Here is a 17,106-nt window from a genome sequence, read left to right on the forward strand (position 1 = left end):
AAAACCACTAGGCCATTCAGGTATGACCTAAATCAAATCCCTTATGATTGTACAGTGGAGGTGACAAATAGATTCAAGGGATTAGATCTGGTAGACAGAGGGCCTGAAGAACAATAGATGAATGTTCATAACACTGTAAAGGAGGCAGTGATCAGAAACATCCCAAATAAAAATAAATGCAAGAGGCAAAGTGGTTGTCTAAGGAAGCTTTGCTAATAGTGAAGGAAACAAGAGAAATGAAAGACAAGGGAGAAAGGGAAAGATATACTCAACCGAATGCAGAATTCCAGAGAACAGCAAGGGGAGATAAGAAGGCCTTCTAAAGTGAATGATGCAAAGAAATAGAGGAAAACGATAGAATGGGAAAGACTAGAGATCTCTTCAAGAAAACTGGAGATATCAAGGTGACATTTCATGCAAGGATGGGCATGATAAAGGCCAGAAATGATAAGAATCTAAAGAAGCAGAAGATACTAGCAAGAAGAGGTGGCAAGAATACACAGTAGAACTATATAAAATATGTTTTAATGACCCAGATATCCACCATGATGTGGTCAGTCACCTAGAGCCTGACATCTTGGAGTGTGAAGTCAAATGAACCTTAGGAAGCATTGCCATGAACAAAGCTAGTGGAGGTGACAGAATTTGAGCCGAGCTCTTTAAAATCCTAAAAGAGCCAGAGTTAGTTGCTCAGTCAAGTCTGACTCTTTGCAACTCCACGCACTGTATCCTGCCAGACTCCTCTGTCCATGGAATTCTCCAGGCAAGAATACTGGAGGGGGGGTGCCAGTTCCTTCTCCAGGGGATCTTCCCAACCTAGGGATTATACCTGGGCCTCCAGCATTGCAGGCAGATTCTTTACCATCTGAGACACCAGGGAAGCCCCCAAAAGTGCTGCACTCAATAAGTCACCTTCTAGAAGTAAAGTGTTATTAGGTAAAAGCAAATTTAAAAGTTGAGATCACAGATTCCTAATCAAACCAGTGTCAGAAAGTGTAATATGAAAAGAAAAAAAATCTTATCTCCCTCTAGTGAAACCACATGAAACTGGTTGCAATCTGCATTGTTGGGAGACAGTTCTCTACGGCCACTCACATTTCTGTCTATCTTGTCAGCAGAGGCCCTAATGTCCCTTAGCTACAGATTACTTTTCCAAAGAAGTTCATAAAGCAAACAGCCTTGGGAGAAAGAGTTTTTTTTATTGCTACAGAGGGTGGATTTGTTTACTGTTTGATAGAATAAAGATAATATTTTCTTGCAAAGCAAAGGTTCAGCAGGCTTGCTTGCATTCCATTTTAAAGGCTGGAATTACTAACTTGGGGTTTCAGCTGCTGTGTCACAAATCAATTTTGTGTACCCAGCTCAACCAGACCCACCAGGGACTTGGGGGCCAAGGGACAATGACTGGCATGAACATGAGGGTCCTACTTCGGCTGTAAGTAGATTTTGTCTCTGATCCAGCAGTATTCTGTTTCTTGTCAGCTTGAATGAAATTGTTCATTAGTTTTAATAAACTGTTGATTTGTTAGCTTGAAAATAGGGTAAAATTCAGACCATTTGCAATTCTTGACATGTCTAATATGGGATAATAACATTAGAATCTCTTCCACATTGATGTGGATATGGAAGGGGATCCAATCTACTGATAAAAAAGAGCAAACAGGGCAAAAGACAATGACTACAACTAAACTAGGGTTTATAGTCATTGTTCCTTATTCAAACAGAAATGATATATACATGCATATATGATATATATATAGTGTGTTATTTGCTCAGTCATGTCCAACTCTGTGATTTCATGGACTACAGCCTGCCAGGCTCCTCTATTCATGAACTTCTCCAGGAAAGAATACTGGAGTGGGTTTCCATTCCTTTCTCCAGGGAATCTTCCTGACTCAGGGATCCAATCTGGGTCTCCAGCATTGCAGTCAGATTCTTGACTTTTTGAACCAACAGGGAAGCCCTATATAATGTATAGGGCTATTTTATAGAGGTAATATAATACTTCAGAACAAAGTTAAAGTAAACATCTTAAAGATTAAATAACATTTCTGAAAAATATATAACTTCCAGAAAATTCTAAAAAATTATTTTCAAAATTTTTGTCTCAAGATAATATAGAGATACCTTGCACATACAAATAAGTTAAATATTTTACTCAAATACATGCATTTACATTTATTAAGTAATTAATAAAAGCTAATTGAATGTATTTTTCAAAAACAGAGACTTCATTATGTAATAGGACATAGTAGGAGAGATTGCTACAGATCTAGCTTAAAACATCAGTCAATTTGTTAGACATATCCATCACTTTTTAGAGCTTTATAATAGTAGAGTGCCTTGGACCACAAGGAGATCAAACCAGTCAATTCTAAAGGAAATCAACCCTGAATATTCATTGGAAGGATGGATGCTGAAGCAGAAGCACGAATATTTTGGCTACCTGATGTGAAGAGCCAACTCATTGGAAAAGACCCTGATTCAGGGAAAGATTGAGGGCAGGAGGAGATGAGGGTGACAGAGATGAGATGGCTGGATGGTGTCACTGATTCAGTGGACGTGAGTTTGAGCAAACTCTGGGAGATACTGAAGGACGGGGAAGCCCGGCGTGCTGCAGTCCAGGCGGTCTCAAAGAGTTGGACATAACTTAGCAAACGAGCAACATCAACTGAGAAACAGCCTTATAATCCACTAGTGTTTAGCAGATACTGCACAAAATATAGTAAGCCCTATATGATGAAAGCATCTGTTTTCCCCTAAATTCCAATGAGAAAATGATATTTCAAACCTTAGCGTTTCAGCCATCACTGCAGGTAAGGCAGAATAAACCAATAGGACGATGAGATTAGATATTTAAGAGATTATCAAGTGAAACTGAAGGCCCGTAATCCACAGAATAACATTCAGGAAAGCACAGACAAAAAATTTCTGGTTATTGCTTATGAAGGAATTATATAACTTCTTCCTATTCTGGGTATTTCATTTGATTAAGGATTTCATATTTACTTTTAGGTGTTTTCTAAGTCTGATATACAATTATTATATGGTTGTAATTTAACCAGTATTACCCTTTCCTCAGCCTAACATTACTTTCACCAAACAAAATTTATAATCTCAAATAACTTGGTCAGTTCCATTCTATACACACTTCTATACACTGGAGCTACTCACATTAAAACGGTGTCACACCACAGTATAGTTTTATGTTAATTTTGAAGTATACAATGAAGCCCTTGAAGTTGAAGAGCAAGTCTTGTAAATATATTGTTTATATACCTTGCTTTACCAGAGATTTATTTTTTAACTGTCTCTTCAACATCCTGTATATAAAAATGATCCTAGAATGGATGATAAATTATATGGCCCCTCCAGTTATAAACTCTATACACCTAACAACCACCAGACAGCTTGGTAAATATGATCACTCAATGATTCAATGACTTAATAAATTAATAAAAAAGTAAGTCAAAGAATGAACTGACTCCAGTTATCCTTAATTTTGTCTTTTAAAAGATATTTTGGAATATACTTTTTTAAAAACTTGACCAATCACTTTGCATCCACAACAGAAAAGAAAGGAGTAACAGACTCAACTATATTGTGTTAAAACTTGCTAACATTTTCATATATTACTTGTGAGAAAACTACTTCTGAAATTTATATGGAAAGTTATCTATTTTTCTGTTTACTTGTTTCTCTGCCTTTCTTTCTCTTTTTTCCCTCTCTGTCTCTGATTCTTTTTAGTGGCTTGTTATTCTTCATAATTCTTCATGGTATCAGTGCAGACAAGACTTAAAAGATCTCTATGCAGTGCTTCTGTTAAGTATAAAAATATTTCATTTATAGCTTTCAGTACTTCTTATCTATTTCTTTTTGAAGAATTTAATCATGAATTATACATACCAGTACAGCATGAAATATTCAAGTCATGTTCTTACATTTCAGTTCAGCCTACAAAACAAAGAAAGACTAGTTTAAACATAGAAAGAGAGGGTCTTGTATAGCAATATGACAGTACAATTTAATAGCATTATTCCCATAGCAGAGCCCAGATGAAAAGTCTAGCATAAATAGATTTCACAACCCAGTACAACTCATATATGTCAGTCAGTTAACCGAAACAGAGACACGGCTTTAAGCATTTAAAATCAGAAGTAATTTTAAAAGAGAGAAACAGTCTTACTGCAAAAGTGAATTATCATTATGCAAAGCCACAGTTAGGCTTATTTTATGAAACTTGGAAAATTCATATAGTTTTAGGCCAATAACTGTTTTTTGTATAGTAACATGATGTTCCTATCAATTTGAATAAATACTGGATTTTAAATACTGGATTGATTGTTCAGTTTGATTCTTTACAGTTAGAAGTTTCCTATAATACATCTTTCTAAATCTAAAAAGCGTAAAGTCTTCTCCAGTTACTGAAGAATTCTGTTATATCCATCCAAGAAGAGTGCCTGGGCTGAGACCTGACAGTGCGTCCAGGTTACTGTTGGCAAGCTCATCCTTAGGGAAAACTCAATGCAATTGTATTTTATTTAGAAAACTTGCTTCTCAGACCACCAATCTTCAGTTCTTCTTTTGTAAACCAATGAATGCAGGATTTGTCTTTTTTTTTAATTCAACAACTAAGAGCCAGTGCTTTGTATTCACCCATGAAAATGACTTCCTACTTACATGATGTACAGAAATAATTTGTTGTTGTTGTTCAGTTGCTCAGTTGTGTCCAACTCTTTGCAACACCATAGACTGCAGCATGCCAGGCTTCCCTGTCCTTCACCACCTTCTGGAGCTTGCTCAAACTCATGTCCATTAGGTCAGTGATGCCATCCAACCATCTCGTCCTCTGTCATCCTCTATTCCTCCTGCCTTCAATCTTTCTCAGCATTTTGGTCTTTTCCAATGAGTTCGATCTTTGCATCAGGTGACCAAAGTATTGGCTCTTCAGCTTTAGCATCAGTCCTTCCAATGAATATTCAGGATTGATTTCTTTTAGGATTGACTGGTTTGATCTCCTTGCAGTCCAAGGGACTCTCAAGAGTCTTCCCCAACACCACAGTTCAAAAGCATCAATTTTTCAGCACTCAGCCTTATTTAATGGTCTAACTCTCACATCCATACATGACTACTGGGGAAACCATACATTCTAACTAATAATATAGCACTGATTCTATGTTTGAGCTTGTGTTTATACTTTCATATAGTTTTTTTATTAGTCAATGTTCTCTAGAGATATATAACCAATAGTATAGGTATTTATTTATTATAAAAATTGTCTCACAGGATTATTGAGTCATGGAAGTCCACATAGATGTGCCACCTATAAACTGGAGAATGAGGAAAACTTATGGTATAACTCAGTCTGAATCCAAAGATTTGAAAACAAGTTGAAGTCATGGTGAAAGCTCAAGTCTAAAAGTCCTAGAATTGGGTTGGATTGTGGCCACAGGACTGGAAGAGGTCAGTCTTCGTTCCAATCCAAAAGAAAGGCAATGCCAAAGAATGCTCAAACTACCGCACAATTGCACTCATCTCACATGCTAGTAAAGTAACGCTCAAAATTCTCCAAGCCAGGCTTCAGCAATACGTGAACCGTGAACTTCCAGATGTTCAAGCCAGTTTTAGAAAAGGCAGAGGAACCAGAGATCAAATTGCCAATATCTGCTGGATCATCGAAAAAGCAAGAGAGTTCCAGAAAAACATCTAGTTTTGCTTTATTGACTATGCCAAAGCCTTTGACTATGTGGATCACAATAAACTGGAAAATTCTGAAAGAGATGGGAATATCAGACCATCTGACCTATCTCTTGAGAAACCTGTATGCAGGTCAGGAAGCAACAGTTAGAACTGGACATGGAACAACAGACTGGTTCCAAATAGGAAAAGGAGTACGTCAAGGCTGTATATTGTCACCCTGCTTATTTAACTTATATGCAGAGTACATCATGAGAAACGCTGGGCTGGAAGAAACACAAGCTGGAATCAAGATTGCCAGGAGAAATATCAATAACCTCAGATATGCGGATGACACCACCCTTATGGCAGAAAGTGAAGAAGAACTAAAGAGCCTCTTGATGAAGGTGAAAGAGGAGAGTGAAAAAGTTGGCTTAAAGCTCAACATTCAGAAAACTAAGATCATGGCATCTGGTCCCATCATTTCATGGGAAATAGATGGGGAAACAGTGGAAACAGTGTCAGACTTTATTTTGGGGGGCTCCAAAATCACTGCTGATGGTGATTGCAGCCATGAAATTAAAAGACGCTTACTCCTTGGAAGGAAGGTTATGGCCAACCTAGATAGCATATTTAAAAGCAGAGACATTACTTTGCCAACAAAAGTACGTCTAGTCAAGGCTATGGTTTTTCCAGTGGTCATGTATGGATGTGAGAGTTGGACGGTGAAGAAAGCTGAGCACCGCAGAATTGATGCTTTTGAACTGTGGTGTTGGAGAAGACTCTTGAGAGTCCCTTGGACTGCAAGGAGATCCAATCAATCCATCCTAAAAGAGATCAATCCTGGGTGTTCATTGGAAGGTCTGATGTTGAAGCTGAAACTCCAATACTTTGGGCACCTCATGCAAAGGGTTGACTCATTGGAAAAGACCCTAATGCTGGGTAGGATTGGGGGCGGGAGGAGAAGGGGATGACAGAGGATGAGATGGTTGGATGGCATCTCCGACTCGATGGACATGGGTTTGGGTAGACTCCGGGAGCTGGTGATGGACAGAGAGCCCTGGCATGCTGCAATTCATGGGGTCGCAAAGAGTCGGACACGACTGAGCGACTGAACTGAACTGAACTGAACTGTATTGGACCTGATCGGCGTCCAAAGGCCCTGGACTAGGAGCACTGATATCTAAGGGCTAGAGGAGATTTATATCTCAGCTTATGAAAAAGCACAAATTTGTCCTTCCTCTGCCTTTTTGTCTATTCAGGCCCTCAAAAGTTTGGGGTAATGTTCATGTGCATTAGTGTGGTGAGGGTGACCTCCTTACTCAGTCTGCCAATTCAATTGTTAATCTCGTCTGGAAAAACCCTCAGGGACATAATCGGAAATAATGATTTACCAGCTGTATGGGCATCCCCTAGCCCAGTCAGGTTTGCACATAAATCAACCATCACAGATGACTTATTTAAAACTCCTAACAAATTTATCCCTTAACACTTATTATTCTCCATGCTAAAAATGGTGAAACCAAGGCATAGTGTGTTAAATATTTTAAGGTCACATGGACCCAAGTTGTAGACTTTGGATTCTAAACAGGACTTTGAAGCCATAGTTGGTTCTTTGACACCTCCTTCAGTAGCTGACTACCAATCCTATTCCCAGAGACATTGTAAAAGATGAGCATTCTGCTCTATTTAAAATAAGTGGGGAGAGAAAAACATCAAAAAAACAACTTTACAATACATAGTGATAAAATATATTTTCTGAACAAGATAACACAATAATCAGCATACTAAATGTAAAATGCAATGAACACTTCAAATACTTTACAATTTCAGTTCAGTTCAGTCTCTCAGTCGTGTCTGACTCTTTGCGACCCCATGAACCACAGCGCGCCAGGCCTCCTTGTCCATCACCAACTTCTGGAGACCACCCAAACCCATGTCTATTGAGTCAATGATGCCATCTAGCCATCTCATCCTCTGTTGTCCCCTTCTTCTCCTGCCCTCAATCTTTCCCAGCATCAGGGTCTTTTCCAGTGAGTCAGCACTTTGCATCAGGTGGCCAAAGTATTGGAGCTTCAGCTTCAACATCAGTCCTTCCAATGAACACCCAGGACTGATCTCCTTTAGGATGGACTGGTTGGATCTCCCTGCACTCCAAGGGACTCTCAAGAGTCTTCTCCAACACCACAGTGCAAAAGCATCAATTCTTTGGCGCTCAGCTTTCTTTATACTCCAACTCTCACATCCATACATGACCACTGGAAAAACCATAGCCTTGACTAGATGGACCTTTGTTGGCAAAGTAATGTCTCTGCTTTTTAATATACTGTCTAGGTTAGTCATAACTTTCCTTCCAAGGAGTAAGCGTCTTTTAATTTCATTGCTGCAATCACCATCTGTAATGACTTTGGAGCCCAGAAAAATAAAGTCAGCCACTGTTTCCACTGTTGCCCCATCTATCTGCCATGAAATGATGGGACTCGATACCATGATCTTAGTTTTTACTATTTTTTAAAATTGCTTTTCTGCTTTTTTAGAGTAATTAAATATTAATTATTACTCAGCTCTCCCTCTATTCCCCATGTCAGGCACTCTTTTATATTAATCATAAGAGTTATTTTACAAATTCAATAGGTATTCTTGACAAACTACATTCTAATTTAGATCAGATCTCTTAGTACTTCTCAAATAATAATCTTACAAGCCTTTAGAGTCTTTTCCTATGCTTCCAAATTTTGAAATTTTGCTATCATATTTTCATCCTATATACACTTAAACTAAATTGTGATAGTGCTAATAAGTAGAATCAACTATGAATCTCTTTAATTGATTTTTTTCTTATAGCCCCATTTCCTAGCATGGCTAGTAAATTTTGAGTAAATACTAGACATTCTGTTTCATCAAAGTTCCATCAGTCTGAATCCCTGAATGAAGAAGACAACAGAAGCCAATCTGCAACCTTATGTAACGTGATAGAGAAATAAATATCTATTTTTGTAAGCTGCTTGAATTTTAGCATTCTTTTCACTGCTACATAACTTGTTTAAACTATCCAATATAGAAGTTAATACCAAGAGTGAGTTGTTGCTGTAACAAAAATTAAAATATGTGGTACTATTTTGGGGGTTAGGCAGAAAGACTAAGGAAACTCTTAATGAAAGTAAAAATTATCTAGCCATATTATGGAGTGTAAAAAAATGTGTTCAAATTGTAACATGTGATCATTTGGAATGTCTAAGGTGTATTCATTAAACTTTCACTTTAAAGAAGTTAAAAATGAAAAGGTGGGTTATATGCTATTTCTTGCATTTGATAGTCTATTAAAGTAATTTTATATACCCCAAAAAAGAACTGGCTCATTGGCTCATATTTTTTAAGCAGAGATGAAAAGGAATAACACATTTTTAGAAACTTTTAGGATTTAATTATTTCTTGTCTCCAACTGATAAAAAATAAAACTAAGAATGTTTTGAGTGACATGGGTGAATTAAAACTTAGTTTAGTGCCAAGCATTAGATCAAGAAAAGAGCTACCATTCCCTTATAAAAATCCTCACTGGATTTACACAGCAATGAGTGAATCATTTCAGCTGGGTAAATGGTTAAGTATAAAGATGATATAATACTAAAAAGACTAAATAATTCTAGCAGTATTGCTCTCCCTTGAAATCCTAACAGGCTCAAAGCATGTGCAATTTATTCTAGAAATAGAAAAGTATGGAACTGAATCATCCCTTAGCAAAGGTGTGGTTCCTTGGAAAATAAAAAGACAAGTGAAAGTCTTGGGAAAGACTGGTTACGTTCTTGGGAAAGGAGATCTACCAAAAAGCTCAACGCTGATGTGAAGGCATCCCCTACCTCTCAAATTCTATATTAGACGGGGAGGGCTACTCAGCCTCCGGGGATTGCACATTTTATATCTTCTCTCAGATGTGGTTAAAGAAGATAATTGTAAAGAGATAACCTCCATGAAAGCAAACTGCAGAAGTCATGAAAGAGAATGGATACATGGATTTTGGAGATACCTCCAAGGAGCAGGAACTTGTCCTTAACTAGGATCATTCCCAAGATAAAGGGCACTTGCTTTGTGGTATTTCAGTTACTCTGAACCAAAAAAGTAGGTATGTTCTATTCTCCATTTTTTTTTTTTTTTTAAGATTCTGGATAAATAATTCTGGAAACAATTCTGGTAAATTTTGACTCATTATGTCTTTGAATGATACCTCTGCAACAAGATCTTCTTTAACCCTTCTCAAATTAAGAGGGTTATTTTTGTCCTTCTCATTTGACTATCCATGGCTCTCTTTCACTCTAAATGATTTCCTCTAGTTTAGTTTTCTGCCTGCTGAATCTGTCTTCTGAAGTCTTTTTGTTTCAACTATTTAATAGTTGTTTAATTTTAAAAATTGCAACTTTTCCTTTATGGTTGCTCTATTTAATTCTTTTTCAAATGTGCCCTACTTTTGCCATGGTAGTTTTGTAGAGCTTTTAGTTTGTTCTTTGCACATTATAATTAGACACCTGTGAAACAAATGTAGCAATATATATTACTTCAGAAATCAGTGAGGATTATAAATACCATCCATTATTTAGTGAAATAATAAAATACATTATTTTAGATTGAGAGAAAGAAAATAGTTACATGTAGAAAGGGAATATAAAAGGAGTATGCTAAAAATGGAGTATATACAAAAGTCAGTATTTTGAGTTCAATTAAAACACATTTTCTCATTCCCTAAATGGATGTCTATAGATGACTGTGAATGCAAGTTTTGAAACAATTTAATGGCATCACAATATTTTTTAATTGCAAACTTCTTTTTATGAGTCCTTAAGATCCTCCTATAGCTATTCGTGCTTAATCACTTCAGTTGTGTCCAGCTCTTTGTGACCCTATGGACTGTAGACTGCCAGGCTTCTCTGTCAATGGGATTCCCCAGGCCAGAATACCAGAGTGGGTTGCCATGCCCTCTTCCAGAGGATCTTTCCAACCAGGAATCAAACCTGCATCTCTTATGTCTCTTGCATTGGCAGCTGAGTTGTTTACCACTGATGCTACCTGGGAAGCTCCCATAGTTATAGTATTTCAATTTCCAGTAAAATTAATGTGTCCCAGGAGTTTTGTAGTTAGAAGAAAAAAATAGGAAATAACTTTAAAAATGTCTCATTTTATTGAATTTAGATATTTTTAATAAGAATTATAGTTGGGTATCTTTTTTATATTTTTCAGGTTTATTTGGAATAAATTTTTCTATAGAGCCTGGAAAATTATTATAATCTTTGACTTTTAGTTATGACTTCACTATAGATATTATCTTACTAGTAAAGTATCACTTTCAACAAAGAACATTTAAAAAATATTTCCCTCACTGTTATGGACTGAATGTGTTTCCCAAAATTCATATGTTGAAGCCCAAATCCCCAGTGCAATGATATGTGGAGGTGGGGCTTTTATGAGGTGATTAGGTTTAGATGCCATCCCATGATGGGATTAGTGTCCATATAAAAAGAGGAAGAGACTGGAGCTCTTTCTTCCACCTGTGAGGACACAGAAAGATGGCAGCTATCTGAAAGCCTGGAGAGAGCCAGGAACCTGCCTTGCCTATACCTGATCTTGGACTTCTTCTAGAACTGTGAAAAACAGTTTGCTATTTAAGGTACCTGGTCTATGATATTTTATTTTTGCCTCCTGAACTAAGACAACGGCTGAAGTGGCATAAGTTTCTAGCTATAAAGTAATTTTAAATGATTTTCATTGGATACAATGCATCATAGATTAAAAATGTAAGTTTAGCACAGATTTGCAAATAACCAGAAATTTCTGTATCTGACAGAAAATAAAAAGTTTTAGAAGCAGGATCTTTCTGATCTTCAAAGAAATGTTAAAAGCAGGGAGCCAGTTAAAAAAAAGACAAAAAAACTACTCACTCTGCAATTATTATTAACATCTTTATGACAGAAAGTAAGATGTGAGGAAATATTGTGTACAAAGAGAAAACAAAAAGAAAAAAAAATGCCTTTTATAATTTAGGGAACACTGTAGTGACATTTTATCTTTTAATCCAGCCCTCCTAATCCTCCTCCACTTCTTTTTTAGTAATGAATTCTATTTACAATACACAAATAATTAATAATAGTAAAATGATGGCATAGCTATATTAGTAAAGTAATCATTTCCTACAAAGTAATTATTGAGAATATCATATGCAAAATAGAGATCAAGTCTTGCTAATATCCTCTTGTCTCAGACTTATTTGAAATATACTAATTTTATCTGTTAAATAAATGTGACATTTATAAACTGTCAGTGCATTTAAAATAGTGTGTGCATGTGAAATAAGTTGCTTAAGTTGGGTCCAACTCTTTGCCACCCTATGGACTATCGCCCCTGGGGATAGTCCCCTGTGGACTATCGACACAGGCTCCTCTGTCCAGTGTATTCTCCAGGCAAGAATACTAGAGTGGGTTGGGGTGCCCTTGTCTAGGGGATCTTCCCAATCCAGGGATCAAACCCATATCTCTTTACATCTCCTGCACTGGGAAGTGGATTCTTTACCACTAGTGCCATCTGGGAAGCTTGCACTTAAAATAGTGGATTTGGGCAAGTATCTATCAGTATCCTATCTAACAATTGTGAATAACTATTGGCGAGACACTTTTTCCTTGGAAAACTGAATTGCAAACAAATGTTATATGGTGTAATGATTAGAACAGAAATACCTTACACTAAGAAATTTGAGTCCCTCATCAATTCTTTATTTTGTACTAAATTATAGAGACTCCAGTGTTCCCAGGACGCATCCTGATCTCTCCCCACCAGTCCTAGAGCTCAGTGGAATGGTTCCCTGTGGTGATATTTCACACAATACAGAATAATTCATCTTTATGTGTGCTGTGAACTGCTCATTTTCAATCAATATATTGATTTTCCTTAAATTATTTTGAAGCTGATTGATTCATCCCTTGATCAGTACTTTTTCATTCTTAACATAATTTTTACAGGTCAACACGAAAGTAACTTCATTCTTAATCATTTGGGAAGAAAATTGTAGCAAGATTAAAATCAATTCCAGAAGTCATATAAAGTCTTAATTTTTTTCCCTGAAAGATGTACTTCTATGGGACTCATGAAATAATTGTCTGAATATGATTATATATATAGTATTAGAGCTATCTGAGTATAATTAGATAGTAATTTGAAAGCAGTTATCTATTAAAACCGTCTTGGATTAAACAATAAACATTAAACAATAGTAAACTTGATCTATTGATGTTGACCTCTATTCAACATTTGTAAAATTGAAATTGTTAGAATACTTTTCTCTGACATGTATCAGTACTTTATTCTACTGATAATTAGTTAGTTTTCTAATTATCAAATTAGTTAACTATCTTTAATTTTCTCCATGTACTCGAACAAAGTACCACAAACTGAATGTCTTAAACTCAGAAATTTATTGTTTCGCTGTTCTAAAGGCTAGTAATCTGAGATCAAGTTGTCAGCAGAGGTATACTTCCTCAGAAGTCATTAGGGAAGGATCTTTTTCATGTCTATCAGCAATCTCTCTTGACTTGTAGCAGCATGATTTCAGCCTTCATCTGGTATCCTCCCTGCCTATGTATCCAAATTTCCCTTTTTTCGTAAGGACATCAGTTATGTAGGATTAGGGCACCCCTTTACTCTGCTACAACCGCATCTTGACTGAATACATCTGCAATGACCTTGTTTCCAAATAAGATCAGATTCTGAGGTAGTGAGGGTTAGGTCTTCAATGTATGAATTAGGGGGGATATAGTCATCCATGACTATAATACAAATGCTTCTTTAAGCATCTGACAATATATTTATTTTTAAAACAAATTTCCATTTGAAAATAAAAATGAAAAAACCCCACCATTGAATCTGAAAGCATATCTTTGGTAATTTGTTTGTGAATTTTATATGTCTTAAATTTTATCGTACTGAACGTATATGATCGGACTGTATAGTGGCTATTACTGTACACAAATTAAACAATAGAGTGGGGAGAATGCAACCAGGAGTTTTGAACTTAACATTGTATAAGATCCATAAATCCTCCTTTAAAGTAAAGACAAAGCTAAATGCTTCATATAACAGGTATGCTTTTAAGGGTCTATCATCTATTTCAAAAGCAGAACATTATTTTTGATAACATAGATAATGAATAAATGTTCAATTGTGCATTCCTCACTTTGAAGTCTTCCATTCTCAAGATGTATGTTTTATTGTATTTTTTCTACTAAAACTCACCTCACCAGGGGATTCTGTCTGCCAAATAAAGAGCAAACTTTCACATAGAAGGAAAATGTTTTTTACCCACAACAAAAAGTTAGATCCTGCTGAGTGTTTCCCCAGGCGTCTATAAAAATTCACAGGTGAAGCTCTGCCATCTTAATAAGAAATCCAAAACAGCTTTGATCAGCTAAACAGAAATAGTTTTCATTCTAAGCACATTAAAATATACAAAGAAAGCACAGTACAGGCAGTGCTTTTGACCGTTATTTCCCTGTTTATGATATTTTGTAACAAAACTTTGAAATATACTTAGAACTCTTTCTAACTCTAAAAGCATCATTTGAAATAATTTCATGCTGGGGTGATAATTATTTCATTTTCCTGCCATGTTACAATCCTGACTTATATCTTCATTTATTTGAGAAATTATGGAGAGATTATTGCATGCTTAATCAAAAAAGCATAGGTCAATAACTTTAAAATACTTATTTATGTCTTTTCTAATGTAAATATACCATTAAATTGTGCTAATTGGTTTGATAATCATTAAAATATTCTAATTCATTAAACACAGTTGATACATGTCATTATATGCTGTGCTAAGTTGCTTCAGTCGTATCCGATTCTTTGCCACCCTAGGGATTATAGTCTGTTAGGCTCCTCTGTCCATGGAATTCTCCAGGCAAGAATACTGCAGTGGGTTACCATGCCCTCCAAAATGTCATTAGTATTTGTTCAAACCCGTTGAATGTGCGATAGCAAATAGTTCAGTTCAGTTCAGTTGCTCAGTGGTGTCCGACTCTCTGCAACCCCATGGACTGCAGAACGCCAGGCCTCCCTGTCCATCAGCAACTCCTGGCGTCTATTCAAACACATGTCCATTGAGTAGGTGATGCCATTCAACCATCTCATTCTCTGCCATCCCCTTCTCCTTCCACCTTCAATCTTTTCCAGCATCAAGGTCTTTTCCAGTGAGTCAGTTCTTCGCATCAGGTGGCCAAAGTATTAGTTTCAGCTTCAACATCAGTCCTTCCAATGAATATTCAGGACTGATTTTTTTAAGATGGAATGGTTGGATATCCTTGAGCTGTACAAGGGACTCTCAAGAGTCTTCTTCAACATCACAGTTCAAAAGCATCAATTCTTTGGCGCTCAGCTTTCTTTATAATCCAACTCTCACATCCTTACATGACAACTGGAAAAACCATAGCTTTAACTAAATGGACCTTTGTTGGCAAAGTAATGTCTCTGCTTTTTAATATGCTGTCTAGGTTGGTCATAACTTATCTTCCCAGGAGCAAGTGTCTTTTAATTTCATGGCTGCAGTCACCATCTGCAGTGATTTTGGAGCCCCCCAAAATAAAATCTGTCACTGTTTCCATTGTTTCCCCATCTATTTGTCATGAAGTGATGGAACCAGATGCCATGATCTTAGTTTTTTGAATGTTGAGTTTGAAGCCAACTTTTTCACTCTCCTCTTTCACTTTCATCAAGAGGCTCTTTAGTTCTTTGCTTTCTGCCATAAGTGTGTTGTCATCTGCATATCTGAGGTTATTGATATTTCTCCCGGCAATCTTGATTCCATGTTGTGCTTCATCTGGCTCAGTGTTTCTCTTGATGTACTCTGCATGTAAGTTAAATAGGCAGGGTGACAATATACAGCCTTGACGTACTCCTTTCCTGATTTGGAACCACTTTGCTGTTCTGTGTCCAGTTCTAACTGTTGCTTCTTGACCTGCATACAGATTTTTCAGGAAGGAAGTCAGGCGGTCTGGTATTCCCACCTCTTTAATAATTTTCCACAGCTTGTTGCAATCCACACTTTCAAAGGTTTTGGCATAGTCAATAAAGCAGAAGTAGATGTTTTTCTGGAACTCTCTTGCTTTTTCGATGATCCAACAGATGTTGGCAATTTGATCTCTGGTTCCTCTGCCTTTATCTGTAATATAAACTATGGACTTTGGGTAATCATGGTGTCAATGCAGATCACTAATTTTAACGTTTGTACTCCTTGGGTGAGGAACTTTGATTAAGAGAGAGGCTTTGCATGTATAAGGGCAGGGAGTATAGAGGAAATCTCTATATCTTCCTTTTAATTTTTCTGTGAACCTAAAACTCTCTAAAAATTTACTTAAAAATAAATTGATACCGAAAGAAGAAAAGATTGATGAACTTTACCAAATGTTTTTCTCTATTGAGAAGCCTATATATACATTTTTCTTAGGTTTATGGAACATCTGAATAAAAGTCTTCTTTTATAAGAGTATGTATATATTCCATTTATATAATGTTGAAGAATAAATTTGCTACAGAATATATTGTTATAAATCAACCCACACGGATTATGCGGTTCTGGAATGTGGACAGGACTTCAGGGAATTTTGTCTTTGCTCTATGATCACTAAGTCTCCAACTGGAAATTTCAAAGACTAACAGTAACTTGGTGGGTTGAGGACCTGGACTTGACACACGGCTTGAGCTTTCTTAAAACCTGGTGACTGAGTTCCAAAGGTTAGCCTCCCAAGATAGAGGCAGTCTGGTAGGAGCCCATTAGTTTATAAATCAGTCACCATGGCCACATTCTGTTCATTAGAACCAAATCACAAAGTCTAATTCACACCTAGGAGAGGGGAGGAAGATTCCATCTTTGAATTGAAAGAATTTCAAATAATTTACATGCATCTTTTTCAAAGTTTCATAACCATCAATGCACACCATGTAGTTGGAGTCCATTAGCAATTCCCCAGACATAAAAATAAAGTCTGCATAATGTAATAAAAATAAAAGCTGACCTTTTTATTTTCCTTTTGACTTAGTCTAGTTTCCCTTGCTCACAGGGTCAGTCAGCCAGTACTTCAGACCAGAGTTCCTACAGCCAAACAGGTGTCAGACACCTCAGTTCAGAGGGAGAAAAATCTAGGTAATAAAGTAAAATCTAACCTTTTTCGTTTCCTTTGGGCTTAGTCTAGTTTCCCGTGCTCATAGGGCCTCTCACCAGACATTTCAGAGTTCCTAGTGCCAAAAGGCTGTCGGACACCTCAGCTCCATGGGTGGCCAGGAGAAATGCACTCAACTCAAGATGGCGGTGGGCTGTGTGCAGAGAGGCTGCACTTGGCTCTGCGTGTGACCTGTGAGCTGCACACCTGCACCCTCCCTGTGAGAACTTGGGCCTCT

At 36.8% G+C, this 17,106-nt stretch overlaps 1 protein-coding gene across 1 annotated transcript in view; it reads right to left on the reverse strand.

Annotated features, from left to right (window-relative positions):
• LRFN5 (leucine rich repeat and fibronectin type III domain containing 5) overlaps window positions 1-17,106 on the reverse strand; it is a 984,773-nt gene that overhangs the window by 355,500 nt on the left and 612,167 nt on the right. The window contains exon 4 of the mRNA XM_081547234.1: window positions 3,907-3,954. The gene's annotated coding sequence lies outside the window, so the exon portion shown is untranslated. The remainder of the gene's footprint in view (window positions 1-3,906; window positions 3,955-17,106) is intronic.

Source organism: Giraffa tippelskirchi, chromosome 12, assembly GCF_054371585.1.
Source record: "Giraffa tippelskirchi isolate mGirTip1 chromosome 12, T2T-mGirTip1v1.2.pri, whole genome shotgun sequence".
NCBI classification, from domain to species: Eukaryota; Metazoa; Chordata; class Mammalia; order Artiodactyla; family Giraffidae; genus Giraffa; species Giraffa tippelskirchi.